The 27883-nt window shown below is 46.2% G+C and overlaps 1 long non-coding RNA gene across 1 annotated transcript; it reads right to left on the minus strand.

The window, feature by feature from the left end:
• Positions 1–20949: 20949 nt before the first annotated feature.
• Positions 20950–23574, minus strand: LOC144180708 (uncharacterized). Its single transcript, XR_013324520.1, has 2 exons — positions 23203–23574; positions 20950–22298 (listed from the first exon to the last, which is right to left on the minus strand). It is a non-coding gene; the product is annotated as an uncharacterized LOC144180708 (long non-coding RNA).
• Positions 23575–27883: the final 4309 nt, after the last annotated feature.

Raw genomic sequence — 27883 nt, forward strand, 5'->3', positions numbered from 1 at the left:
TTGGATCTGGTTTATCGTGAATTCAGACGGCAATTAGGAGATCGACGAAATATCTGTCTCCAGATGTCAACAACGAAGTGAACGGAAGAAGTGAACGAAATGAAACTGAGGGATGTGAAACAATATACTCATCTGGTTTCTTCTGTGCCTACGGAGTAACTGTGGTTGTATTTGGTTTTTCACTACTGTTTTTACCAATTTAGTACTTAACTACACAGCCGCCATTTACAAACCCTGGGGAATCCCGCCCACCCCCCTCTGAGAGTACGAATATATAAGGGGAGGAAGACGATATGGGCAGCTATCTGATTGAAAAAAAAAAGCAGAGCAAAAGGATTCCCCCCAGACAGCAGTGGGCCCGGACGGAATACCAATGAAACTGTTAAACCTGCTTGGACCTAAAAGTAAGGAATCGTTTATGAGGGCAATAGATAAGGTGACACAAACCAAACAAATACCAGAGGACTGGCTAGAAAGTAGGATGAATTTATATATAATAGCAGAGGCAACAAACCCAGTTTTGATTCATACAGACCACTCACAGTAACGTCAGTGATGTATATATTCGTAATGCAGGCGATAAAATCAGAAATTACAGCATGGACCGAAGAAAATTAAATACTTGGGGAACTGCAGAATGGATTAAGAAAAATCAGGTGATTGGATGATAATTTGTTTCTGATAACACAATGCGTTGAAATTGCAAAAGTGCAGGATACACCATTATGGATTATGTTCGTGGACACTAATGGGGCATTTGATAACGTAAGCAGAGAACTCCTGTGGAGAATGCTGAAACCCCGTGGATTAGTTGACGGGTTAATACAGGTCCTTATAGCAATTTATAAAGATAATAGAATGCACTTAACGTGGGAAGGACAGAAATGCGCCCAGCAGGTCAACACCCATGGATCGGGGAGTGAAACAGGGATTCCCTTTGAGCCCACTACTGTTCATGCTTTGCATGGCACGATTAGAAAAGAAAGTGGAAGAAAGTCAAGTAGGGTTCAGCCTAACCCATACGCTGCAAGGCGAAGTGATTGATTGATTGATTGATTGATTGATTGATTGATTGATTGATTGATTGATTGATTGATTGATTGATTGATTGATTGATTGATTGATTGATTGATTGATTGATTGTAGGGTTTAACGCGCCCACGCAACGCAGGCGATGAGGCGCGCCGTAGTGGAGGGCTCCGGATTAATTTTGACCACCTGGGGATCTTTAACGTGCGCCGAAATCTCGTACACACGGGCGTTTTTGCTTTTCGCCTCCGTCAGAAAAGCGGCCGCCGCAGCTGGGAATCGAACCCGCGACCTCGTGCTCAGCAGCGCAACGCCTTAGCCACTGAGCCACCGCGGCGGGTTGCAAGGGAAGTGGTACAACAGCGTATTCCGGGAACGTTATACGCAGACGACATGGTTATTTTAGTTGACAACCAGACCGATGTGCAACGGCTAATGAATATTAGCGGCCAGGAAGCCACCGACCTCGGGTTAAAGTTTAGTGCAGAAAAATAGGGAATAATGGTTTTCAATGACAAAACGCAGCTATAATGAAGCGTAGAGCGCTGTGGGGATATTACAAATACGAAGTAGTGAGAGGAATGTTCAAAAGAGTAATGGTTCTCGCTCTCACATTTGAGAATGCTGTACTCTGCTTAAAATCGATATCCTATCAGGCCTTGAAGTAAACCAGAGAACGGTAGGCCGTTTGGCCTTAGGCGCGCATGGAAAAACAACTAACGGAGCAGTACAGGGAGATATGGGATGGGCGTCGTTCGAAGTTCGAGAAGCACAGAGTAAAATATGTTTTGAGATGAGGTTCAGAGAAATGTATCAACGAAGGTGGGCAGCTAAGGTTTTTAGGTAGCTATACTTGAAAAGCGTGGACACGTAGTGGTTAAAGAAGACTAGAAGGCTAACGATGAAATATGGAACGAATAGTGGAAAATCCAAAACCGCCAAGGTAACCAAAAAAGTGGCAAAGCAGATTGAAAGGAATAAATGGAGAGAAAAAATGGAAGCTAAAGCATCGTTAGAGATGTACAGGGTTGAGAAATTGAACATCAGAAAGGGAAATTTGAACGATAATAATTCACGGGCAGTGATTTCCTTTTTGAGGCTAAAGCAGGTTGCTCACGAACTAAGAGCTTTGTGGGGAAGTATTCACGAAATGATGGGATATGCGTGGTCTGCGGAAAAGAAACAAACTATGCGGCGCATAGTGTTAGAATGCTAGGGTATCCATCCAAATCTACATGAGGCAAATATTCGGCTTCCAGAAGGCCAAGGATTTAAGGGTAGTACAGAGGAAGTTATCTTCGAGGCTGTCGAGGTGACGAAGAGAAGATTAGAATGCTGGTGAAAGAAAAGCAGAGAGGGGAATATTGCCTAGGACAGTTACACATGTAACAGGAAAAAAGTATTTTGTGCCTAATAAGCTTTTTGTACCTGCCCTAAGCAGCGCTAGTATTAAACCAAGAGTATAATATATAGATAGATTAGTTGTTTTTGGTAAGATGACACATCATTACCCGCTACAAAGGGGAACCAATAGCAATCATCATCATCATCAGCCTTCTTGTGAAGCACATTAAAGCATCCTGACGGGCTAGTTGGTCTGACATAATGGCTATAAACTTCGCGCTACAAGGACAGGACGAAAGAAGAGGACACACCACACAGCGCTGTGTGCTGTGTCCTCTTCTTTCTTCCCGTCCTTGTAGCACGATGTTTATTTCGATTCTTGTGAAGCATTTAGGAAATTCATGGCAAGGCAATGAAGAGCTTGCTTACTTTGTTAGTGCCGTCAGGCATGCCTAAGAAAATTATCCTAGGGAATAATTCGAAAAGAAGTACTAATGGTACCAGAGTACTCACCTGCTCTCCATGTATATTTCTACTATTCTTGAAGCCATTTTGCATATGTTTAATGCCTTTTCCGGCAAAACTCAATCGGAACTTTCTTGAATGTCAATTTAAATACCGTTTTCATAAGAATACCTTATCGACTTGAGTGTTTCAATTCAATATGAGCCAAATCCAAACTTATTACACCAATATTGCCGAAATTCACCACGTAATTTTTAATTACTTGTGGCCATAAACTCCCCCTGGATGACTTGTAAAATATATCATACAATAGCTTTCACAGCGTTGCATTTAGGTCCGGCAACAAACTTCTGCTTGTTTCTCAAATTCCGGTTAGTTGGATGTGACGAAATTCGAAAAAGTTAAAGCCGTTCCACTCAATGTGAAAGCTGTCAGAAGTTCAGAGCAGTGATTCGCCATAATGGGCTGTACCGCCGTTATCTGCTTACTGCTACCACTCCATGCAATTCAAATTTCCCGCCTTCGCAGTGCTCGCGCGCCTCCTGCCTGAAACTGCGCCTGCGGAAGTTCTCTTCTCTTTGTGCTTTGCTCCCCGCACGTGCCGGCGTTGCACTGCCGCATTTTGCGTTAACTATCGTAAAAACCAACCCAACGGGGTCCTTAACTAAAGGAACGCGGGCGCTGAAGGTTAATTACGTATATTTTCCCCTAAATGTACCTACAGTTTTCTTTAAACAACGGGAAGATGTATGATAAGCACCAGCGTTTCGCGAGTTTCGAACGCTTATGGCTATATAAACCGCTTGGCTTTCGAAGCCTCTGGGGTACGCCGTGAACAACGGCGTTACCTCGGAACGCCGCCTTGGCGCTCTGCAAATTTGGGTCGAGCGAGGGAGCTAGAAAGACAAGGCGAGCGCCTAAGGTGCTTCTCCCCCCCCCCCCCAAAAAAAAAAACGCTTCATTTGTTTACACTGCGATGATCCATTGGCGCCGCCATTTTGTTGTTTATCCGTTTTAGCCGGTCAACTCTGGTGGGATTAACTTGTCCTGCCTGCTCTGTTGGTGCGCACTACTGACGTCGTTCCGAATGCGACTCAAAGATAACGCGTGTAACAGCATTGCAGCAGCAGAAGTGCGTCCAAAGATGCCGTTTTGCTGCATCTTCGGCAGTGTTGGTAACAAACGACCCGGCCGAAGTTAACGGTGAGGCCGTAGATGCGGCAATCGCGTGACACTGATGAACGACAAAAGGACCGCCATTTCTGACTTGTGTGGGTCAGTGGCGGCATTATAAAGCCTTATCTACTGACACTACGCTCGGCTTTTCTGGCGGAAAATGCTGGATGCTGCCTTGCCTAACGCATGCGCTCGGCGGCTAGGACAAGAACTGCTCTGTTTAGTGACACTACTCCTGCCAAGCCTACAAAGATAGTCTGAAAACGTAGTCTTTACCAATAAAACGTGGCGAAGGTCCCATTGTTCCCAGGTGCCTTATCCATAATGCGGTTTCGATGCGGGTCTTGCGGCTTCCTCAAACGAATTTTCATATCTATGCTGTATGCCTGTTTAGGCGTATGCTGTACGCTGTATGCGCTCGGCGTCTCAGCCCTTCGCGCCTTGAAGTTTTGCCCACTGAAATGAAACCGTTTGACGGTAGAGGTGTAGAGCTTTGCTGCGAAGACGTGTTTGACAAGAAATATTGTGCGTATCTGCTCACCTCGTTGCAAATGTCCTCGAAAGAGTACTCTTCTGCCGCCCCTGCCGCGTAAATGCCCCTTTTCCCTCTCCCAAATATCTTTCACGCTTAGTGATGTTCCGAACTGGGAAGCAAAATTCATTTCTGTAGGCTCAGAAACTCCCCATTTTTAGCATTTGTCCCAGTGGGTTGCTCAAAAATTCCAGGCAGAATTTCCTGCGTTCTCGTTCGGCAGCTGATAGATCATTACGTGAATTCATGTTTGGTTTTGGGAGTATGTCAGCGCCACATATGCTTACTTTACGTAGCCTCTCGAATGCAGGCGCCGTTCAGAGAATCAAAGCTTTGGCGTGAACTAAATTTCACTACGTCTTCCGCTCAGCAGCGTTTTACTATATATTTTACGTTTTTTTTACCAAACAGCAAGTTATTTTCCGTCCTGAAGCTCGCAGCATGAACTGCCCGTATGAAAAATAACAAGGCACTGCTGGGTAATTCAGGTAAATTTAGCTCAGCGCCCGAGCCATCTCCAGTTTACAGCACGCTCCTAAGGCGCACCCTAAATACATTTTTTGCATACTGCGCGAAAACACATGCGAACAGGCTTCACCCCCACAGTCGTCGCCTCTTCACGCTTTACTAGTTCTTTCCTGTGGAGTATTCTTTCCTCTATGCTCCCTCCTGTTTTATGATATGGATTGGAAACGGTCTTGAATGTTTGTGGCTTCGGTAACTCGACTGATGATATTTGAACATCAATCCGACACGGTGTTATGGAAACATTTTAATAGAAAACAAAGTAATAAATGGTGCGTGGTCATGTTCACTAACATTATTTTTCTTGTTGACTCCACGACTTCCAAAATTCTCTGCAGCTATTAAAAATTTACTTTTTTCCTTTTGCCAAAAGAGACAGCTGAAACTCCTACCGTCCCCCCCCCCCCCCCTTAACAAAAAAAAATTCGCCGCATGACCAATCAGAGCTTACGCTATTCCCGTCCGTGTTGCTCCTCCCAAGATACACACGTTGGATGTTTGGGTAACTAAATTTAACTTTCCTGCATTTCACTGCTCGCCCGTCATTTACTAGAACTTTTCGTCACTTATCAACTTGGAATGCTGCCACGTTGTCTAGGCTTGCAGCGAGCTTTTTTGTATTTTTGCGTCAAACAACTTTTAAGAAATATTTTGTCGTCGCAAATATTTTACCAACATATATTTTAAATTTAAAATAACACTGCGAAGCAACATTTACATACTGATGTTCTGACTCCAATTCGCATAATTTTTTGTTTTGCCCAACAATGCGGTTTATAAAAGTTTTGCCTGTATAAGCTTGTCGCTGATTCCGTTGCCTGAATCAAGCGCTCGACCGACACGTAGGCCAAATTTTCTGTTCTTAGCAGCCCACAAAAGACTGTCACATTTAATATGTCAAACGATATAAAAATACCTACATGTAGTTAGCAGGTCTTGTAAGACACCCATGAATTCGGACAATGAAATAAAATGCCTCGCAAATTTAGCCACTTTCAGTGGGTTGCACTAGTGGCTTGAATACCCTGTGGCCTTTCTTTCAGTACTGCCAATCACTTCTGGTACTCAAACAGGAGAATAAGAGGTTGCATGCCTTTTCGGGCAGGTGTAATCAGCAGCATTGCCGCAGACATCCCATGGCAGCCCATGAGGGCAAATTTGTAGGGCGTTGTGGGTTAGTGTAATTCGCTTGATCTTGTGAAATTAAGCATTTTCAAATATTTAGAAACTTTTACGTACGTGGTTTCTCTGAATATTCAGCCTGTGCACGAAACGTCTTCAAGGCTTTGATGCTGATTCATTGCACTTTGAAAGTGGGTATTGTTCTGGAAGTTGTGCTTTGGCACATTGATGTGCGAATGACACCTTCATTTTATGCTCTGTTTTTAGAAGCGTAAAGCGAAAAAAAAAACGCCTACGCCTCTTTGCAGGAAGTGCCAAGCCGACTAACACGCGCCTTCATGCTCTACAAGAAAATTAAATCTTTTGGACATAGCGAGAGTAAGAAGCCGGTCCGACGTTGTCGGCATGGCATGCCTCTGCTACTCCTGCTTCACGCCGCTGCACAGTGACATCTTTTTTTTTCTGCGTCACTGAACCCCTAGGCTACTTATTTCTCTGTTTATGCCATAGCATCTCAAATCTCCACGGCATCTCCGGCACCATCGCTGCTGCAGCCTGAGCGGTGTAGTCGAAACGATGTCACAACGAACACGCCGAATTTTGCTGCCAATCCTGCTCCCGCAGCCTGATATACTCGCTGGCGCAGGCCGAGGCACCTTGTTTTTTGTTACTTCATTTCGCTCCAATATATTTCTGCCTTCGCTAGATGAAATAATCCCACCTACAAATTAACCTCTAACTGCTTCTGGGACCAACAACCTGGCAAAGCCAGGCGTCATCAACCCAACCAAGCCCCTGTAAGACATCGTCATGCAAGAGTATTCGCAAGAGAGAAGCCGTGCATTTAAAACCACTGTTCCCAGCGACACGACGTTAAATTCAGCTTTGTCTAAGTGTCTACCCCTCCCGAAGGACATTTTCGTGGAAGATTCATCCTCAGCAAGATGAGGAGATCTGAGCTATATCACCGTTTTCTATCACTCCTAAAAGAGGGCTGTCTACGATGTTTCGTACCTTAGAGTGCCTACTCCACAAGCCCCTGTCGTCTGACCCAGCACACCTGTGAACCAAACCAACTCGGTGAGCACGCCCCGCTGTCTCTTCGTAATAACTATTCAATGACATGACTTTACAAAACAGGCACTGGCCAGATTCCTCGGCTCCAGAGCCAGCTACTTTATGTTGATGAACTCAGTGCACCCGGGTTTGCTACATTAAACGCTGTCGCCACCGCATATAATTCACTCGATGCCCGACGCTCGATATCAGTTTTCCACTACAAACTCTCATAAACTTGTTTTTAATAGCTATTACCATTTAGGTTAACGTCTCCTCGTGTACCATCCATAAGGACGTCACAACGCGTTACAAAAATCCCGCCCAATGAAAACAACAAAATCAGCCGCTGCTTCAGCAGTCACCCAACAAAACTTTTCACACGCCATCGACTCGGAAGGTGTCGAGAAACGTTCTTACGTTTGGTTCTATTACCTTTGTATAAGCGTCTACCCCTGCCGATGGACATTTTCGAGGAAGATACATCCCCAGCAAGATGAGGAGATCTGAGCTATATCACCGTTTTCTATAACTCCTAAAAGAGGGCAGTAGTGCAGTATTTTTGGCTATTGTAAGGAGGCCGCCTACAAGCCACGCCTTTGAGCATGCAACAACGGCGACAGCGTAGTTCACATGGGTGAATGCGGCCGTCCCCTACACTCCATCGTAAATTCTGACACCTTCACTTCTATCCAGACACAGTTGGCTGGTGACGAACCCGTTACTTCGTGACCTGCGACGTACTGGCACACATGGTCCTTAACCTTACCTACCCAGGCAGGATTACCAAACCTCAAAGCAGCTCAAATTCTAAGCGCCCGGCGCAAAGTAAATATTAGGCTGATCGAGTAAAACAGAAAACCAGTCGTCTCCTTTCGGGAGAAAAGCCCCCAAAACATAAAAGCAAACCTAAGCACCCTCTAGAACAACCAGTGTGGAAGGCCATTCTTGTTGCTGAAATGAAGGCCGTGCGTTAAGAAATTGAACAGATGAACGGTTAACCAAAAGTTAAATCTCCTTGGATGTAGCTGAAAGAAATCAAAACTGGAGACGCCATCTACACAGCCAACACTCCAGAATACAACTCCCGGATAAGTTCTTTGGCGTACCGGTAGCCTAAGTATTAAGTCAACCCTAACTAATCGAATACAACGCCACTGAAAGGAATAGGATTCTTTCCATCTCAGGCCGCTTCACTCCAAGAAGGACGCTTGGCGCAAAGCATGGAAACATCCGTCTTGCCGAGGAACCGCAGTCGCCATAGCGCCTCAACACACTACGCCCCCTTAGGGAAACGAGGTTCTGGAAATTCTTGGAGAAATGAACACTAGACTACAAACGCCTCTGCCACTATTGAGTACAGTCGGTGGAATTGAACATTCAATTGATCTCCTTCGCAGAAAGTGTGATGACGTCATGGCACAGCTGAGTAAGATGAAGAATTGATGGCTGTCAAAAAACGCCTTGCCGTTGTAGAAAAAGCCGACAAGTCTGACATCATGTCCCAGCTACAATCTGATAGTAAAGAACTTGAATGGCACAATCGCAAAAATATTCTAGAAATCGACGGCATTCATGAAACTAACAACAAGAATTTGCTTTCGAAAGTAACTGAGGCCGCGTCCAAGCTTGGTGTACCCGTTCTAGAGGCTAAACGAAGTGATATCTGTACATTGACTTTCAGCAGAACCAGGAAACCAGCTAGGTACAGTTGTAACATTTGTAAAACGAGGAACCCACGACAAGTGATTAGAGAACCGAAATAAACTGAAGTCCCCGAGATCGAAGAAATGCATCAGTGAGAACTTGACTCGATACAACGGGATGCTATTATGAGCTGTTACCAACACGAAAAAGGCCAATGACTACCAGTTTGCGCAGCATAATGGCGGTCGAGTGTTCATCGGATACCGAAATGGGGAGCCCAAGCCCGTTATCAAATTGGGAGATGATTTGTTGGCCATCGCTCCGTGGTATTGTCAGGAAACCAATCTCTGCTAGGCTTCCGGGCGGGACTGAGCACTCAAGACGCCATGCTCCTCATCAAACATAAAGTCATTGACAGGCCATCCACGACCACAAGCACAATGGATAACCGTGCGATACTTGGCCTCGACCTGAAGAGTGCGTTTGACAACATCCACCACTCGGCAATCTTACAACAAGTACCGCGCCTCAACATGGGAGAACGCACGTTCCATTATATCAAAGACTTCCTAACCGACCGCACCACCACCATCGTGGCAGGGGATCTGGAACTACCAACGAAGAAACTGGGGAGTACGGGCACACCCCAGGGGGCCGTGATCTCGCCGACACTGTTCAACCTGGTCATGATTGGAATGGCCGAACGCCTACGTGCCCTCCCGAAGGTCAAACACACCATATACGCAGACGATATCACTCTCTGGGTGGCCGGTGGTAGTGACGGCGAGATTGAGGCGTCCCTGCAACAAGCCATCGACGTGGTTGAAGAGCACCTACAAGACACGGGTCTCGAGTGCTCTCCGGCCAAGTCAGAGCTACTTCTGCTACTGCCGCGTCGCAAGTTCAGAGCCGCTCACATGCCTGACATACAGCTCCGCACAAAGGACGGCACTACCATACCACGCGTCCACACGCTACGTGTTCTGGGTCTCCACATAGAGGAACTTCGTTACAACGGTCACACAGTAAAGCTATTGGACTCCAAGGTCTCAAGAGCCATCAGTCTCATCAAGAAGATTTCAACCAAGTATGCCGGGATGAGAGAGCACAACCTGCTCAAGCTTGTCCAATCCTTTGCCCTCAGCCACCTGGCCTATGTCGCGGCTTTCCATGATTGGACCGACCTAGAACGCCGAAAATTAGAGGCACTCATTCGCAAAGCGCACAAAGCTGCACTTGGTCTCTATAATCACACCAACACCGAGCGGCTACTAGGGTTAGGCGTGCAACACACACTAGGTGAGATGGTCGAAGCTCAACAGACAGCACAGCTCACGCGTCTCGCACAAACTAGAACAGGCCGGGCAATACTGAAGAGGCTAGGGTATCAATCGAGGCTGCAGGAGGGTAGGGACTGGCTGCCGCTTCCGCAAGAGCTACTCCGACAGTTGCAGGTCGGCCCCCTCCCCCGCCACATGAACCCAGAAGAGAATTACGAACGAAGGCTCGCCAGAGCCCGAGCGCTTACGGCCACTCATTCCACCGACACCGGGGCCTTCTACGTCGACGTGGCTAGGTACCCGGACCGCAAGAACACCTACGCGACCGCCGTCATCGCCGCCACCACTGGCGAGCTCTAAACGGCCGGCAGCATCGTGGCATCTACCACCGAGCAAGCAGAGGAGTTAGCCATAGCGCTGGCCCTCTCCAACCCCAACTGCACTACCATCCTCAGTGACTCGCGGACTGCAGTCCTGCGCTTCGCCGAGAACAAAGTACATCCGAGTGTAGTGAGGGTGTGCGGGGCCCTAAGACCATCATCGACGGGCGTGTGCATCAAATGGTTCCCAGCCCACATGGGTATGGTAAGACCCGAAGCGAACCGCAATGAGGACGCGGACCGGATGGCGAGTGCGCTCACTAGACGCAACGCCTGTGCAGCTCGCTCCCCCTCCTGCGGAAAACTACGACACCGACGGTGAAGACTTCACCCCGATTAACACATACGGAGAGGTGCTGAGATGGTTCAGAGAAACCAGAAGACAGTACCCAGGTCCCCACTCCAACCTATCTAGGCAAGAGGCAGTGATCCTCACACAACTACAAGTACGCGCGACGTGCACCCCGGTGTGGGCCAAACACGTGCATCCCGAACTACAACCCAGTGACGTGTGTGTGCTATGTGGTGTTAATCGCGCTACTATGGCGCACATGCTATGGACATGCTCAGTGACCCCGGAACCCACGGATGTGCTTCCTCCTCACCTTGCCCGTGCGGTGTGCAAGGAAGATCTTGACTCCCAACGAAGGGCCGTCCAGTTTGCTCTGGAGGCCCTCCAACGCCAGCAATCGAGGGCGCTGCCTCCCCTTCAGGAGGCTGGTACCCCTGATTAACTTCTAGCCGGCCAATAAAGATGTTGTTCTCTCTCTCTCTGTGTTTGATTTCTCACAATAGATGACGTCACATGCAATACGATACACGAGTTGAAAAGGACCCAGATACACTGCGGGGATTTTAAGGCGGAAGAGAGATTGATTGATTGATTGATTGATTGATTGATTGATTGATTGATTGATTGATTGATTGATTGATTGATTGATTGATTGATTGATTGATTGATTGATTGATTGATTGATTGATTGATTGATTGTAGGGTTTAACACGCCGACGCGACGCAGGCGATGAGGCGCGACGTAGTGGAGGTCTCCGGATTAATTTTGGCTACGTGGGGATCTTTAACGTGCGCCGAAGTCTCGTACACACGGGCGCTTTCCTTTTTCCTCAACCAGAAAAGCGGCGCGTCCTCGTGCTCAGCAGCACAACACCTTAGCCACTGAGCCACCATGGCGGGTTTTTTAAAGCGAAAGCTTTCTTAGTGGGACCAATGGTGCTCTGCCAACATACGCATACCAACTTCCTAAACGTCTATTCCTTTGGGTTCACTATGGTATCTGAATATTTCTCCGCCTCTTTCATATTCTTTGAAACCTTTCAGAGGATAAATTTATATTTTACGGAGGAAGGTGTTGAATCTATACCGAAAAATCATCAAGGCTACTTTATAAGTCGCTTAAAGAGGTGGGGAGTAGGGGGTTGGCTCTCCATTTGCTGAAGAGCGGCTGTTTTCGCTGAGGCAGTAAGCTACTGACGCACTTCAGCTCATGCACAAACAGCGTTTGATGAGTCGCCTAGTAAAACTTTTTAACGTAGCCTGGGAACAGTGCGGGGAGAAATGGGAGTATTCTGGTTAGCTTGAAAGGCGGGTTGTCTCACCTGGTTTAAATTGTATTTGCGGCAGCCATATGCTTACTTGCAAATATCTTTCCCCATCCTGTGATCGTGACGTCGTCTTCGAGGGTGTATTCCACAGAAGGCAAGCAGATCATGCCGATGCGTCCCTCGCTGGCTGCGAAGTCAAAAGGAGCATCTAGCCTGATCAGCGCGATGTCATGGCTCCCACTTCCGTAAGACTCGTGCCTGATGTACCTGTACACCTGAAATTCAAAACATCACGGCAAAGTACACATACTTTTGCTGCTCCCTTCGTACTTACGTACACGTAGAGGTGTTATGTTGTGTATAACACACGCCATACCGTTTGCTAGCTGCTTCCTTGGTACGTAGAGACACAGAAGGACTATACAGTTGAACCTCGATTTAACGAACTCACCCGGACGAGCATATTATTTTGTAATATCGAGAACTTTGTAAAATCGAGAGAACGACAAATTTCGTTCGAGAGAATGAAACATTTATTGCCGTGTGAAAAAGGTCGTGATTTTCGCCTTCGCGAGCTTCTTGAGCAGCATGAGCTCACACTTCTCGTAGCTGGCCAGTGAAGTCAAAGCGTCCTGGGCACCTTTGTGAGCCCCAGCAAACCGCCTCAGAAGGTCGACGGCGTCGACGGCGTCGACGGCGCCTTGGTGTGGGCACGGTAGCTTCGACAGTATCCTGATCGTTCGCATCTTCATACTCCTCTTGTGCGCCGGAAAAAAGCTGCGCTATCTCCTCGTCGTCGAGAACTTCTGTTGAGTCAGTGTGCGCGTCTGCGTCGGCGTTCACGAAGTAGGCGAAGTTCTGACCTGGGGCCTCCTCGTCACGCCAACCAAGCTCTCCCCAACAACTGGGTGGTTTTCCCTCTTCCTCTGCCTCTTCCTCCTCATGTTGCGAGCTTGTGGAGGCTGCCGCAGTCTTGGAAGTAGAAGTGTGGAAGCCATCATGTCGGAAACAGTTCACAACGATCGGGGGCCGGGTTACTCTTAACGATTTTTCCGGAATGCATCGTTAAATCGGGTTTGGCCGCGAAGTTTGTTTATTTATTTCGAGTTCATAAAAGCATTAGGCCTAAGGGCAACTGTGCGGAATCTTAATTTGTTCTTTAAATCGGGAAATTCGTAAAATCGGGGTTCGTAATTAGAGTTTCGTGATTCGAGTTTCAACTGTACATGTATTCTGTTGTGTCTGTTGTGTATAACACACACCATATTACAGATAGAAATGCTTTGTGTAACTTGGGGATTTACGCGCATATTTATTAAACCTGGTCTTCACAGCACGGTGCTGTTGGGAGCTGAGCATCAATTGCGGCAGCCATATCATTGTTAGCTCCAGCCAAAATACGGCACACATGTCCGTTTTCATTCATATATACCCAGCACCAAACTGTGGCGGTTGGGAATAATAATATAAAGCAAGAAAAGGAGAGTACCGAGTACCGATCCTTGGGGTGCTCCAACTGATATTGAACTAAAAGCGGACGACGCGGGACCTAACAATACAAACTGTTTACGATCTGTTCAATAGCTTTTGATTAGTTTTTGTGAACTCCTCTTATGCTCTTATACCGTATAGACCTATCTTGTTAAATAAGATATTGTGTTTCAAGGAGTCGAATTCCTTACTGATATCAAGGAAAAGCCCCACCATATACAGTTTTTCTGAATGTTTTCTATGAGCTCTCCCTTCACTCTTAATTACGCTAACTCAGTCGACTTTTTCTTTTGGAAACCATACTGTTGAGGAACCATGACTTGAGAAGTTTCTAAGTATTCGTTTATTCGTGTAAAAATTACTCGTTGTATATTTTTGGAAAAAACGCTATGCATTGAAATTGGACGATGGTTATTTAAATCATCGTTTGAACCACTTTTGTGAATGATCGTCACACGGCAAACTTGAGTTCATCTGGAAACAATCCGTCGCGAAGTATACAATTGCATACATGACTGAACGGTGTTGCAATAAGAAAAGCTACGGATTTTATTGGTCCAGCCTTGATTTTGTCTGGGCCTGCTGCGCTATTATTGTTCAAGAAACCGGTAATATTTCCTACTTCTAACTCATCCTACGGCCTTGCAAAGGTACTGCCTTGAACATGGAAGTCATTGTAGGTTACGGGATCACGTTTTCTTGCTGATCGTTGGGTGAGACCAAAGGATAAGAAATGTTCATTAGACTTCTCTGCGATATTTGTGTTTTTCGGTTCGGGTCGTGTGCAGAAGCTTTTCATGTGGTTATGAATAAATCATTTTGGCCAAATACAAGGCTATAGAAGTGCGGCTTCTGGGGAGTGGCTGAGTCCTCTCTTACCTTCTTATATTGCTAAAGCAATTTGAGATTATTCGATGACGCTAGCTAAGGACTGGTGACAATGTTGTGAATAGCGGTGAGTTATTCTATGCCGATGCGGTGGTCGTGCATGCAGGTGCGATGAGTGTTGCAAGAGGGCTCATAATGAAATTCGACTGTTTTTATGGATGATATACTAGTTTCGAGGAAGTTAGCCGAAAGAAGATGGTTGGTACTGCATTGGGGTCTGTGTAGCCTTGAACTATATTTATAACGTCTCTCTTCATGTCATAATCAATGGAAGGTCTGTCCAGCTAGGAAGTAGTGTCGAGCGTAATTTGAGGGTGATCGCGCGAGCGTCGACCGGCCAAGCGCGCCAGGGGGCTAGCGGTTGGTTTCATAACCATGAAATTCAAGAAATGGCTGTTTCATGGTACAACAATGTTCCCCCTCAACCAACTCGCCACCCTTTCAATTCTAAACTTTACATTCCGTGTGATCAAACACAGATTTGTTTGCCTCGTATTCACTTCGACGATAACAAAATTAGCAGGAAAATTCTGCTAAAGCTGGTTTTTTGAACAAGATGCAGAAATAAATAACGTGTAAACATCGCATATAAAAGGGAAGAGTGAGAGAAGCTGGTTTTATATTTCTCTCGTCACGAAAGAGGATTCTGGACGTGGCCCTGCTGTCGTTCGTGGTCGTCGCTTCCGCGATAACCTTCAAACGGCGCCCTACTGCACTTGCGGCACCCTAGTATAATATAGTAATAGTAATAGCTATATTTCTTCTCTTGAAATGTACAAATCAACATCGGTCAGCCCAAGCCATGCAAGGCTTGTCGGGCCGTACCCGGTAGTCAGCAGATGCAATGAATGCTGGTCGCACCTCATTATAATAAACACTGATATAGTGAAAAATGACCTGTAACGAACTAAATACGCACTTCTGTATATGACGTTTTACTACAGTCACACTTGTTCCTTTTATAAGAAAACCGGAACAGCCACAGCCGCGCACGGTATCGGCTCTAACAAAGACATCTCTGGTTCGCGCGTGGCTCGAAACACGAAAGCTAGCTTAAAAAAGCATAATAGAAAGCATGACGATAAGCGTTTCTACAACTGCAAAATATAAAAGGCCCCTATGTGCCTGGAGACTAGAAAACTAGAGCCTGATGCGCTATGAAAAGCCGCCAGGCGAAGATGACACTTTTTGAAATAAACGTAGGCCTGTTTTGTCAAACGAACTTTGTTCTGTCGTAGTTTCGCGTTGTCCTGTGCCTATACCTTTGTTTGTAAAAGCACACGGAGATAGGTAAGCATTGTCTCGTTTATAAACGAGATAATGTGGGTTCGAAACCTACAGTAATGGGCTTTAGTATCTTGGACTTTTGCACGAGCCACATTGCCAATTTGCTAGAGCTAATTTTAACCTGTGCTGTTACAATGAATATCGAATATAACGTATACATTTCCTCCCCCCATGCTACTTCGTTTCAAGGAGGTTCGATTGTAGTGAGGGATAGAAAAAACATACAAGTTTTTACGCAGGTAAGTTTATAGGCCGCGCACACAAGAAACAGAAAATATCTCATAGGCTAAGGAGTTGAAAACTTTTGGGACATAATGAGGTCTAGCACAGGAACCAAAATATGTGTAGCACCGGCACACGAGGCGGCAAAAATAGTTGCCCCACAAGGTTTTTTAAGAAAGTCGTTTGATAAAAAAAGAGGGAATCAAATGTACGCAGGCTGAAACAAGTAAAGGAATCTACGTTCACGTGGATATCTACGTTGTCGGTAACGCTGAGGACAGTGTTTTTAATTAATACTCAGTTTAAATTGCAACTCCAGGTGAAAGAGCAATCGTGGAACATACACATCCAATATCTAGGAATGCTGTACGCAAGAAAGTGCCCAATAACCTTGCCTATTGGGACTGGCATGAAGGAAGTTACATTATATAATACACAAGATACCCCCGATGCTTGTTAGAAACGCTGGTCAACTGGCTATTTTAAGTCACGTCACTATCAACATTGCACCTAGATATTTCACACGTGTCGATAAGGCAAGAGGAATACAGTTGCAATCCTTGCACCTTGAGTAATGAAGGTGAACCGGCGTGCAGTCAATATTTTGTGAGGATTGCGCGAACGTGCAGAATTCGTTATCTGCGTGTTTGTACAAATGGAAGTGTAGATTCCATATACTAATCGGTTTATACAAATAGAGTCCAGATATTCAATTTTATCTGTTTGAAGGGAGTGAGTCGCTGATTAAGAAATAGAGTGAGCAGAATCCAGCCGGGTGTAGTGTGTATGCCGAAACGGTTGGCTCTGTTGCGACAGAACAGAAATCATTGTCGTAGACGTTAAACAACAAAGGCGATAAAGGAGAACCCTGTGACACATTAGATTGCGAAAGAACTTTAGAGCTCAAGAAATTGTTTATCCGTACTATTTGAGCCCTTCTATGAAAGTATTTTGCTAAAAGTTCAAAAAAAAAACTGTGGAAGCTTGCACTAATTCGCGCAAGGTTTGAACCATAGCGAAGCTGCAGGATACCTTTTTACGTGAACCCTGAAGGACACGTCACCACTCATTTGTAGAAGTCTGTAATTGTTTATTTACGTGTTCCGTCGTCATTTTGCACTGTGCTAGTAGTATTCATCGTCAAACGCATCGATATCATCGTGTTCCTGAAGTCAAGCATTACCTGGGAGAGCGGTTGAAGACAGCTGGGGAGCCGCGGCGGGGCGTGCGTGCACGACGCTTGCGCGGCATACTTGGAGTCACGCGTCGAGGTTCCGAGGAGCAGGAGTTGCGCCTACTTTGGCGTTGTTGGATGCGATGCAAAGCGAATCACTCCTCAGGTTTTTCCTTTTTTTTTTTTTTTTGCTAAGGCCAATGCACGAGCCGGAGGCGCTCAGCGGTCGCCCCCGGGGCACGTGCTCACGAGCGCTCGGCATTTTCATGTTATGTTTAACGCGTTACACGCCACACAGTCCGGCCAGCTATAACATCTCCGCAGTTAATTAAAAAGCCCCGAGAACCTCAACGTTCAAGCTTTTGAATGAGTAATGAATGGGAAACGCGAGTCGAATACCTTTTGGGCATTCAGAAACGGAGCACGAGAGTTCTCGTTATTACTGAAGGCAGAATAAATAATGTCACAGAACTATTATAAAGGCTTTGTAATACTCCGTCCTGTCCGAAATCTCAAGTGAAGTTCCAAAGAAGGGTATTATTTTCAAGATAGAAAAGTGACCATGGTACGAAATAGACGCTTTTCTGAAATTTGTGCAATACAAGGCAGGATAGATATTGTTCTGTAATTCTCGATGGTTTTAAGGCTTTCACATTTTTGGAGTGGCTTGACCAGGGCGACCTTAGGATCATGAGGGCTAAAACAATGCGCTATAAAAGAACTAAGCATAACGATTAATAAATTTGCATAATACGTTGAAGTTGCTCTGTAGTTCAAGTTTTTCTGTAGTTCAGTTATATAAAAGCACCCTTTTTATACTGGTGCTTTTCTATGCTTTATTTATAATTTTTGTGACCCGCAATTATTGATACTGACATTGCCACTGCCCCTTTGATCGTTAATGATTGATTATGTGGTTTAACGCGCCAACGCTACTTAGGCCACGATGCGCGCCTTAATGGAGGGCTCCGGATTAATTTGACCACCTGGGGATCGTTAACGTGTGCCGAAATCTGGAACACACGGGCTCTTATGCTTTTCGCCTCCATCAGAACAGCGGCCGGAGCGCCCGGCAATCAAACCCGGGGCCACTGCCCGATTTACGTGCCCGAATAGCGTGCGCCCGATTGACATTTCTCAATAAACGTAAGTGATGGCATGCTATGAGGTATAAAACTAGTAATTGTTATAGGGGCTGTCACGCCTCTTTCGGCCCCGATTCACATACAATGTTGTGCTTGGCACTAGTAAGTTTTAAAGCAGTAAGACCGCCTGTTGCGCAAATTTCCTTCGAGAATAAAATTTAGTTTGGCCAAGTGGATTGAACGTGTCTGTTGTCAGAGACAGCACAACCGCAAAAATTCCCCCGCATTTCCCCGAAGGGGAGTATGAGGAAGTGCGAAGCACGGGGTGATGCTATGAGGGGGAGTTTGTTGAAGTTTGGTGGCATTTTGCCCGTTAGTTACATTAACACCCCCTCGTGATCACGTTCGGCTTAACACGCCTCGCTTGTCCCTCTGCGGAAATCTTGGTGAATTAACGTGTATGTTCGAGAGGAGGAACGCACCGCACCGCAGCGCACCGCAGCTGCGAAGCGCCGACCGGAGTGAAGGGAGAGGAGGCGCAGTCACGTGAGAGAATGCAGAACTAGCGGGTTTGTAGTATCACGTGTACACCACGCAGTTATCAAGCCGCTATAACGCCGCTGAGTCGCCAACGCATGCCGCTGACGACGTAGTTTGAATGTGTTAAAGATATAAGGCGCGTTACTAACACTGATATGAACGTCGCGTCCGTGGCTTAGTCGGTAGAGCGTCGCGCTGCGGCCGCAAAGTCCGCAGATCGAAACCTGGGCCCGTATTCTGCTGATCCGATGCGCCTCGGATGCTCGTGACGTCAAAATGACGTAAAATCGCCAAAGCTCCGCCCTCGGAGCATGCCTCGGAGCATGCCTCGGAGATCGCGGGTAGTACGTCATGTCCGGAAGTGCGTGTCAACACATCCTTCGGGGACAATCTCATAACTTTGAAATGCTGCTAGAATTAATAAAATTGTTTAAATATAACAAATCCTTTCCTGTTTGTGTGTTTTCACGGGCACTGCCGGCTGCTAATGCTAGTTTAACAGGTTTACAGGCATTTATGTTTTTACTTTGTTCCGTTATGAGGCGCCAGGGAGCGCTGCGCGCGGCACAGCTGTTTTTGAAGGAGGCATATTTGAACGCTCAGTACAGTTGCTGCACAAAGATTTCGTCCCACATGGGCGTTCTCTTGGGACGAAAAGCGACGTAAACGGTACGCTGTTGCCCGGCAGTTATATATAAGAGGACTGTGACGTGAGTACGATATTTTGATCGATTTTCTAACGCCATGCCATTGTTCGGCCACTCTCGCTTGTGCAGTGAAATAAACCCGTTTTTCAAAACGCATGTGTGCGCGTTTTGCGCACGATCAGATTGCGTACTTATATTTTCACGAACCCAAGGATGACGCAGTTGTCTTGAAGGAAAAACACGTTTATTATAGCGGAACTTGTGCTACCGTAACAGCTCAAAAGAATACAGAGGCGGCGAAGCAGCGGTCAACAGAGTGACTTATGCAGGCGAGTGTCGTCGAATCGAATGCCGCGGCGTCTGCCCTGCACGCTTTTATCTTTCGGCGCAAGTGTTTCTCGAACCGTCCATTGAAATACAGAACATTGTAGATCAGAGAAGATTATTCTGGGCTAGTGCCGTTAGGGCGAAACAGTCTGCTTATCGGAATGAGATAGCCCGTGCGGCATAAAAATAAAGAATGGAAGACGCGCTTCGCGGACACAGATAACAGGGCCAGGCGTGGCCGGGTGGTAAAAACAAAGAATAAACAAACCCATGCATGGTTCGCGGCAATATCTAGGCAAACTCGTTTTAATTTTTTTAATGAAAGCAGGGCTGCAAGTGCAACGTCAATGAAAAATAGTACTGACCTCCAATCTTTAGCGTCCCGAGTATACGTTACCCGCCTAGCTTTGTTTCATGAGCTATATTAACATGCTATTCTGCGTGACGAACTGCTCTAACAGCCTCAGCATGTATCACGTCACATTGACCACGCCCATAAAATTTTGTGTTTAATCATGCAACTTGAAGTAGTTTGCTCAGTTTTTTTTTCTTAAAACATCCCGAGAATCAAACCGCCTTCCCGCAGGTATTGTTTTCATCCGCGATAACCTCTTCTTTCTACAAGCATAGGTACAACTGTGCAATGAGGTGTAATTTTTGTAAGTGAGCACCTGCATTGTATCCTTACGTTAGCATATTTTGTAATTCCACTTCCCTATTTAATGCCTCTATCCTTGGGGGTTAAATAGGTAAAGCATATCGCAATACGCTTCGTTAACTAAGATAGAGACCAAATTTTCAACCCTTTGTTGTTGTTTGGCCGTTAAGCTCATAATGAACACATTTTCAGACACACTGCATCTGGAGAGCTGCTGGACGTGGAAGGCCCTGCACGAACAAGCAGTACTGTGGGCCTCAACAATAGGTGCCCACTATGAGCACTTCGACAAGCTGGAGTAGAGAAAGTAGTTTTGGCATTGCATCACACATCAATGTGCCCTTCTTTATTTTTGCAATGAAGATAGCATTGATCTCTGTGCACTTTAAATAACGCTTTGTACGATCACTACAGAAATGCTATAGTTGATTTTGTCACGATTATTTTTTTCCAAGTGTTGGTTACTCTTGGACGGTGCTGCTGCATGGAGGGGAAAAGGAAACAGTTCAACATAACTTGTCACACTCTGATTTATTGAGGAAAAATTCAATACACCTTTGTAGATGCTGCTGTTGGCATATCATAATTATTTTTTACAAGCAGGTGTCCTACATGATAAAAAAATCGCAATATCACTCTTCACAAACCTAAGCAAGCAGTCATCAAAGCACTGAGTGCTAGAATACAGGCGACTATGGGGTAAATGAAACTTTTGTAACCATTTTTCCACTTATCATGAGAATGTCAGAGTAAACCATGACAGTGAACTCTGCGTTAAGAGACAGCCTCCAACATTTTAAGCATGTTTATTTTTTTGTATCAACACTGGAGATGCATACTTGCGTATCATGTTCTCTTAAGTAAACTGATCTGTCAGGGATTGCCAAACAAAGTCACCATGCAATGGTTGCACTATGTCATAATATAACTCTTGACAGGACTGAACTAAATGTGTCCAGAAGAGTCGGCAGTATACTGATTTTTTTTGTTTGTGGTACATGCATCATCATTCTTTGATTCACAGCAGAGTGACGGTTACAGTGTAATAAACAGAATTTTCTGAAGAGAATCTTGCCCGGTCTCTATTCTCACAACAAGGCCCCACGACCCATAAACACAGTAGTCACTGGCTATCCCAGATCAAGCAACACCGTGTCAAGACATAGTGGTCAAAAGCAAAGCAACTTTCTCTGTTATCCTCACACAACCATGTCAAACACAAAACGACAAGAAGCTTCTCTACATGAAACGATGCCGCGTCAGGGCATAGTATATGCTGCTTGAAACAACAAAAAAAGAACTTTCTCCCCGTCAAAACAAACACCGTACACCACACACAATCACAAACGAAAGTTAAAAATGACATGCTCAGTGCCACCAAGCTGTCTGAAAATGAGTTGGTTGCCCTGCTCTGCACCTGCCTGTCCTTCAGGAGCAAGAATCAACATGTCGGGGGCAGGCACCTCCTCAGACGCGTCGTCTGTATCGGTGCCCTCGTCCAGTTGCTGCTGCTGCAGCTATTGTCGTCAGTCGTTCCAACAGGCAGCCACACAACACACTCTGACAATGTTGGCTGCCAGAAGAGGCCTATGAAGAAAAACACCTATTGAGAACTGCAATGTCGCACTTCACGACACACCACATCGAAGCATGTGGAGCATTGTACTTTTCGTCGGGTGTCTGGGGCCTGGATGACGAGCAGGGGGTGTCTTGAGCCACGACTCGAGCAGGTGGCCACCATCAACCCCAGAACTCGCCAGGCTTTACACGTCGAAAAGAGGGCGGGCAACAGTGAACAGCCAGTCGCACACATGCACTGTAGTCGGCAGTCACGGCCAGGGCCTTCATATTGGCGTCGTACACCTGAAAGAAATACATAACACAAGTATGTACTAAAGCATTAAACAAGTACACAGTTTTAAAAAAGGAAAAGGTAATAAACAAGAGCAAGAATACAAAGAACTGGGTTACTCAGAACTGATTCATTCCGCAACTGCATGCAACGACGAACGATGTCGCTGTGTTGTATGTGCCTTTTCTTTAATCTTCGTTGTTTCGCGTAGCAGGGGAATCAGAGCATGCAGGCGACCTGAGAAGAAAATTGGTTACTTACAACTATAGAAAGGGCCCTCCCACCCGTCTATGCGGTACAACTGGGGAACACAACCTCCCCTCCCCACCCCGCATTTCGAAATCGGTAAACCCTTAAAACGAGCCGACAAGCTGAACTTGTCACTTTTTCACTATGTGTCAAGGACGGCAAAACATGTCAGCCGAAGTGACAAGGCGCCGAAGCAGTTGACACATGATGGGGGGCGGGGCGAGGGCGACATACGTTACGAATATATTACACGGTTCGTTATGAAGTCTTTTAGACGCCCAACACGATACACCTGTTTATCTTCTTTATAAGCTTGTTTTCTTTCAAGACGCCACCCTATTCGATACCTGTGAACGTGTTCATTTTAGCTACATTTTTTGACATACCTTTTCGATATCATTTCACTTAAGCGAACATAGGCCGGAGAGTTAAAAGATTATTTACATATGCATGCATCTGCTAAGTTGTTTTTTTACACACTATTTGATCATTCACAATTGCGAAATTTATGGGAGATCACTGCCACCACACGACTCCGCTCAAAACAAAAGCATTTCAGTGACTGCTTCTCAGACATCGCGCTTCTTTTCCCTTCGATGCAAAACAATGGGGCTACATCATTTTTTGCTTCCGTAACAAACGTAGCCAGAAACAAGTAGTACTTACACCGTGCTTACGTCGCCGGGGTATCCAAAACCCCCTTGTGTCGAGCTCCGTCAGTGCCGACACCACAGTGTGAACGCTGCGACTGGCGGCGGGGTGCGACAATGTTTCATGGTGGCAGAAAACACTTTGCACACTGTCAGTTGCGAAGAGGGGCAAAGCACGCACAGCACCTTCGTATCTGTTGACACTTCGCTGCACCTCGATGGCCGATAAGGGCTTCCAATTTCAGCGCCTCGGCAACGGCGTGAATGCTGCGGCTGACCGACGGCTGCGTCATGCCAAGAGTATCACCGCTACCGACATACCGACAATCTGTTGAAAGCTGCCGGTAGCGAAGAATCTCAGGGCGCACATCACTTTTGCTTCCGTCGACAGTCCCGTCGCACCTCAAGGCCTAACGCGCTCGTCGAGTGCGTCGCACAGCATCCGCGCCGTGTCCTTGCTTACGCGGAAACGGCGCTTAAAGTCGCGGTCGCTCAGCAGAAATGGGTCCCCATGTCGACGCTCAGGCACGGGATCCTCCTCCAGCAATAAAAGTGCGAACACAGGCGGCATATACGCAGCCATCTCAGAATCCGATGCGCTGTCAACCGCGCCGGATTTCACGCGCCGGTCGCGGGAGAACGAGCGGGAGGCTTTGGCTACGTGACGTCACCAAAACCGCCAAAATATAGCAAAAATAAAGCCGCGTGACGCAGGCTGGCTGACGTCAACGCTCCGAGCCAATCGCGTGACACCCCATCCGAGCGCCTCCTCACGTGACCGCACCGGATTGCGTCTCGGATCTAATCCGAGGCGCGCCGGATGCCCAGCAGAATACGGCCCCTGGCGCCGGATGCTGTTTTTTTTTTTTATATAGTGTAGTGGCCTGGCTGGCGCGCCGAGAGAGGGTGTTGCGAGCTGGAGAGTAGTAAAGGGGCCTTAGGAGAGTAGGCGAGGGGGGAGAGGAGGCGCTATGCGAGCGTGACGATTCAGGCTCGCTTAAGAAGTGCATTCGCACTTATTCCTGGCCAATCTCCCACGTGGGTATGTGCCATGTCAGCGGCCAGGCAGCGCGCGCCCATCTCCCCCCGTTGCTAAGGAAGATGAAGAGCGCGCGCACCCTCAGCTGTTGCTATGCGGACGGCGGAAGGTTCGGGGTCGCTTATGAATTCTTCCATAACCGACTTCCAATTCGAATAGCTTAAGGGACTTAAGTGCGCAAGGAATTTTTACAGTAATACTGAAAAGAATATGATTGTTACATGCTGCAAGTCAGAAGTCCCAGAAGAGCTTCCGCTCTCAAAATCTGAGCACGATTTAAGATCAAGGCACTGATTTCAGAAAGCGGTTGCCTCACTGCAAATTGGTCGCAGCACAATGAATTTCCCAGGAGAATATATGTTTGTTTTTCTCAATGCTCTTTTGATTAAAAAAAACGAAAAGAGCGGTTTTTTTTCAGTTTTTTATGTTAACCGCTCACACCTTTATGCGACCGCAACTGCTCGCCCCGACCATGCATTTCTCGGTGTCCCGGAGGAGCATCACATGCTTTCACCACACCATCTCGTGAACTTCGTTCAAGTGTCCGACATCCAAGAGTTCGATCATTCAGCTTATTTTGCCTTCCTATAGCCTTGATGTCGGCACCAGTATCAAAGAAGCTTTTGGAGACACCTTAGGTGATGTTGCCACCGCTGAAGGAGACAGGGCCAGGCTACAGATATGGTCAAGCAATTTACAGAAATTAAAAACTGCGTTGATGTCGCATGATGATCGCTGTGCATCTGCATGAAAATGCCGAAAAGATTTTTCTACGCGTCTTGGCATAATCGGGAAGTCATCATACTCTTGAAGCCCCGGTGTCTTTGTCACGAAATTCAGGAGCGAGACTGCTGTGAAGCGTTGCACAAAGGCCTTCAGCTGTATTCGCACTTAAAATGTAGAAAGAAACCGTATTGGTTTTCGTTGTGCTGTTACTAAACTGATTATAAATAATGAAGGCACAGTGCGCTATATTATAAGGTTACACGTTGAGGGGACTTGAAATGCTGGTTTTTAACAGCGCCTGATGCGCTGTGGTCATGTCTGCGCTCACGTTTTACGGCATCTTGTGGCACTTATTTATAGAAGTATGTATACAAGCTACTGCTCCTTACCGATCGTGTTTGGCTGTAATTGGAAGGATTGTTCAAGTCCAGAAGCCCAGCTGTTACAGAAACGTCGCGGGGACGATACCTGTTAGCCGTAGGGAAAAAAAGAGGCATCTATATCAGAAGGCAATTACCATTGCGCCTTCCGTTTTTGTTTGCATGTAAGAGACACAGAAAAGAGCAGAAGCAGCTCTTGTTTCGTTTTTTACTCCACGTTTTACCCCTATCTGTTCCTCGGGTAATTTTTTTTGTTTCATATATCGGTAACACTTTATCCTCAAAGGAGGAGGCCAACAATCAGAGAAGAAGCACTCTAACCTGTGCTTTTACAGCGTTCGTTGCGGTCACATTTTCCCGGGTTGCGGCAGGTCAAGCTTTATAAAATGTACACGTGGACGACTACATTGTTTACGGAATGTTAGAGACAGCGCATCACAGCACGCGTGACTTTAAAGCCTAATACGGCGACCGGCCCCTGTAGGTCGCCCTTGATAAAGTCAAAGAATCTAATTTACGCAAACTTACCTGAGCACTACCGCTACACCAAACGTTTGCCGAAGTAGGCTGCTGTCACTTTTGACCGAAATACCTTTAAACCTTACTTTTATTTGCGTAGAGCGTGAACACTGCGTGCACTGACGTATCCTTCCACACCCGTGGCCTTTATTGCCTGTGAAAGGCAGTTCCACTGGTGGTCATGCTCCCAGCTTAATATTAGCGTGCATCAGCTGTGGCTTGGTTCATGTTATTCTTGATTTTACAGCGCACACAAAAACAAAGACGATAGGGAGAGCGAGACAAACAGGTGCTGACCCGTGGTGCTCACTTACAACTGAAGTTTATGGCTGTAATATCTGGCTTATAAATACAGCACAAATCTAGGCAACAAAACACACGTGATATCAAAGTAACATATCTGCCAGGACATCGCCACGGCCATGTGCTGACACACTGTCTAGATAGGTGATTTTGTTTGCTGATAGCGCGACAGAAGGGACGCTTCCACACTTTTCTTCTTTCTTGGCTATTTGGCGAGCCTCAATAATTTCCCTTGTCAGTTTATGCTTATTTTTATACACTATTGCTGTAAAATTGAAGTTAGGCTCGCACCCAGCACAGTCGCTACAATGTATTCCTAGATGGCCGCTTTTGCACTTTTCCACGTTGTAACTGTGTTCTTTTAACCTATCGTAAATAGATTTCCCCGTTTGCCCGATATATTCTCTGCCACACAATAAAGGGATACTGTGGACTACGTTTGTTGCACATGGAATGAACTGTCGTTGATGCTTCTTCCTAAAAACCAGAGGACAATCGTTATCACTATTAACACGCCTACAAAGCCTCGCAAGCTTATCAGCAGCAGAAAAAATTAAGACTCACATGGGCACGCTGAGCAATACTTTTTAGATTGTGCGAAAACTTATGTATGTATGGGAATACTGCCAATTTCCCTTTTGTTTCGTTATTACGGTCATTTCTTGCGTAGCCTTCATTTTCTTCAATAAACCTTCGGCAACAGACGTTAATAGATGTCTGGGGTAACCTGCATTATTAAGCTATTAACCTGGTCCATGAAATTAAGGAGCATGGTGCGGACGTATGACTTAACAAGTGAATTTTTAAGGCACAGATTAGCAATTCCTCTTTTAACTAGTTTGGAATGCGCCGAGTCATACGCAAGGAGCGACTTCCTGCCTCGAGGTTCGTACTTCCAAAAAAATGTGCTCGCGATTGAAAGAAAGGTTAAGATCGAGAAACCGGATACATCCTGCATTGGGCAGTTCGTGGGTTACTACTAGCTGCTTCAAACAGTCATTAAAAATTGTTCGCAGTTGTTGCATCAAAGTATTAATGCTCTTTTTGGCACATGGAAATACTACGAGGCAATTATCAACAAATCTAACAAAGTCAAGAATCAAGAACATTAGAACACCAACTCGCCCATGCACCAACATTAACTTAGTTCCTGTTAACAGCACAGCGCGCTCGCCTCCTTCCATCACATTATTACAGTGAGGACTCTCCCAAATGTAATCGCTGTACTCGGTGAAGAAACTACCCTGGAACCCAGAAAACCTCCGCCCTGGAAACTACCCTGGAGCCCAGAAAAAACAGTAACTATTGCTACGTACCAGACCGAGATATTTCCCAGTTGGACTGCGGCGAGCCGAGTTACGCCACCGCAGCTAATATCTGTGTTTCGCAGAGTTTTCAGTGTAGTGGCTAAACCACCAAGGACCGTGTACACTGCATATTCCATTAGCCTCCTCCAAGCATCGTCCCGTTATGGCGTCAGAGATGCTGGCAGGCCCTCAAAGCCCCTCCGTGCAGCCTGCCTGAACCTCAGAGAAAGCCGATGTGCTCTTGACTTAGGGGGGTTGTTTTGCTTCCGTATTCTTGAATCTTCTTTGAAAACTGTTCATTTTCCTGTACTCTTGAAGCCTGTTTTTATTCTTGGAGCCCAGGAAACAAATTTATCGCGTCTCTGAGATGAAGATGAATGTGGTTTCCAACAGCGCTGGAGGATTTTGCTGTGTTCGTATAGG

Source organism: Haemaphysalis longicornis, unplaced genomic scaffold, assembly GCF_048455015.1.
Source record: "Haemaphysalis longicornis isolate Haplotype H1 unplaced genomic scaffold, Haemaphysalis longicornis Haplotype H1 scaffold_4, whole genome shotgun sequence".
Lineage (NCBI taxonomy): Eukaryota > Metazoa > Arthropoda > Arachnida > Ixodida > Ixodidae > Haemaphysalis > Haemaphysalis longicornis.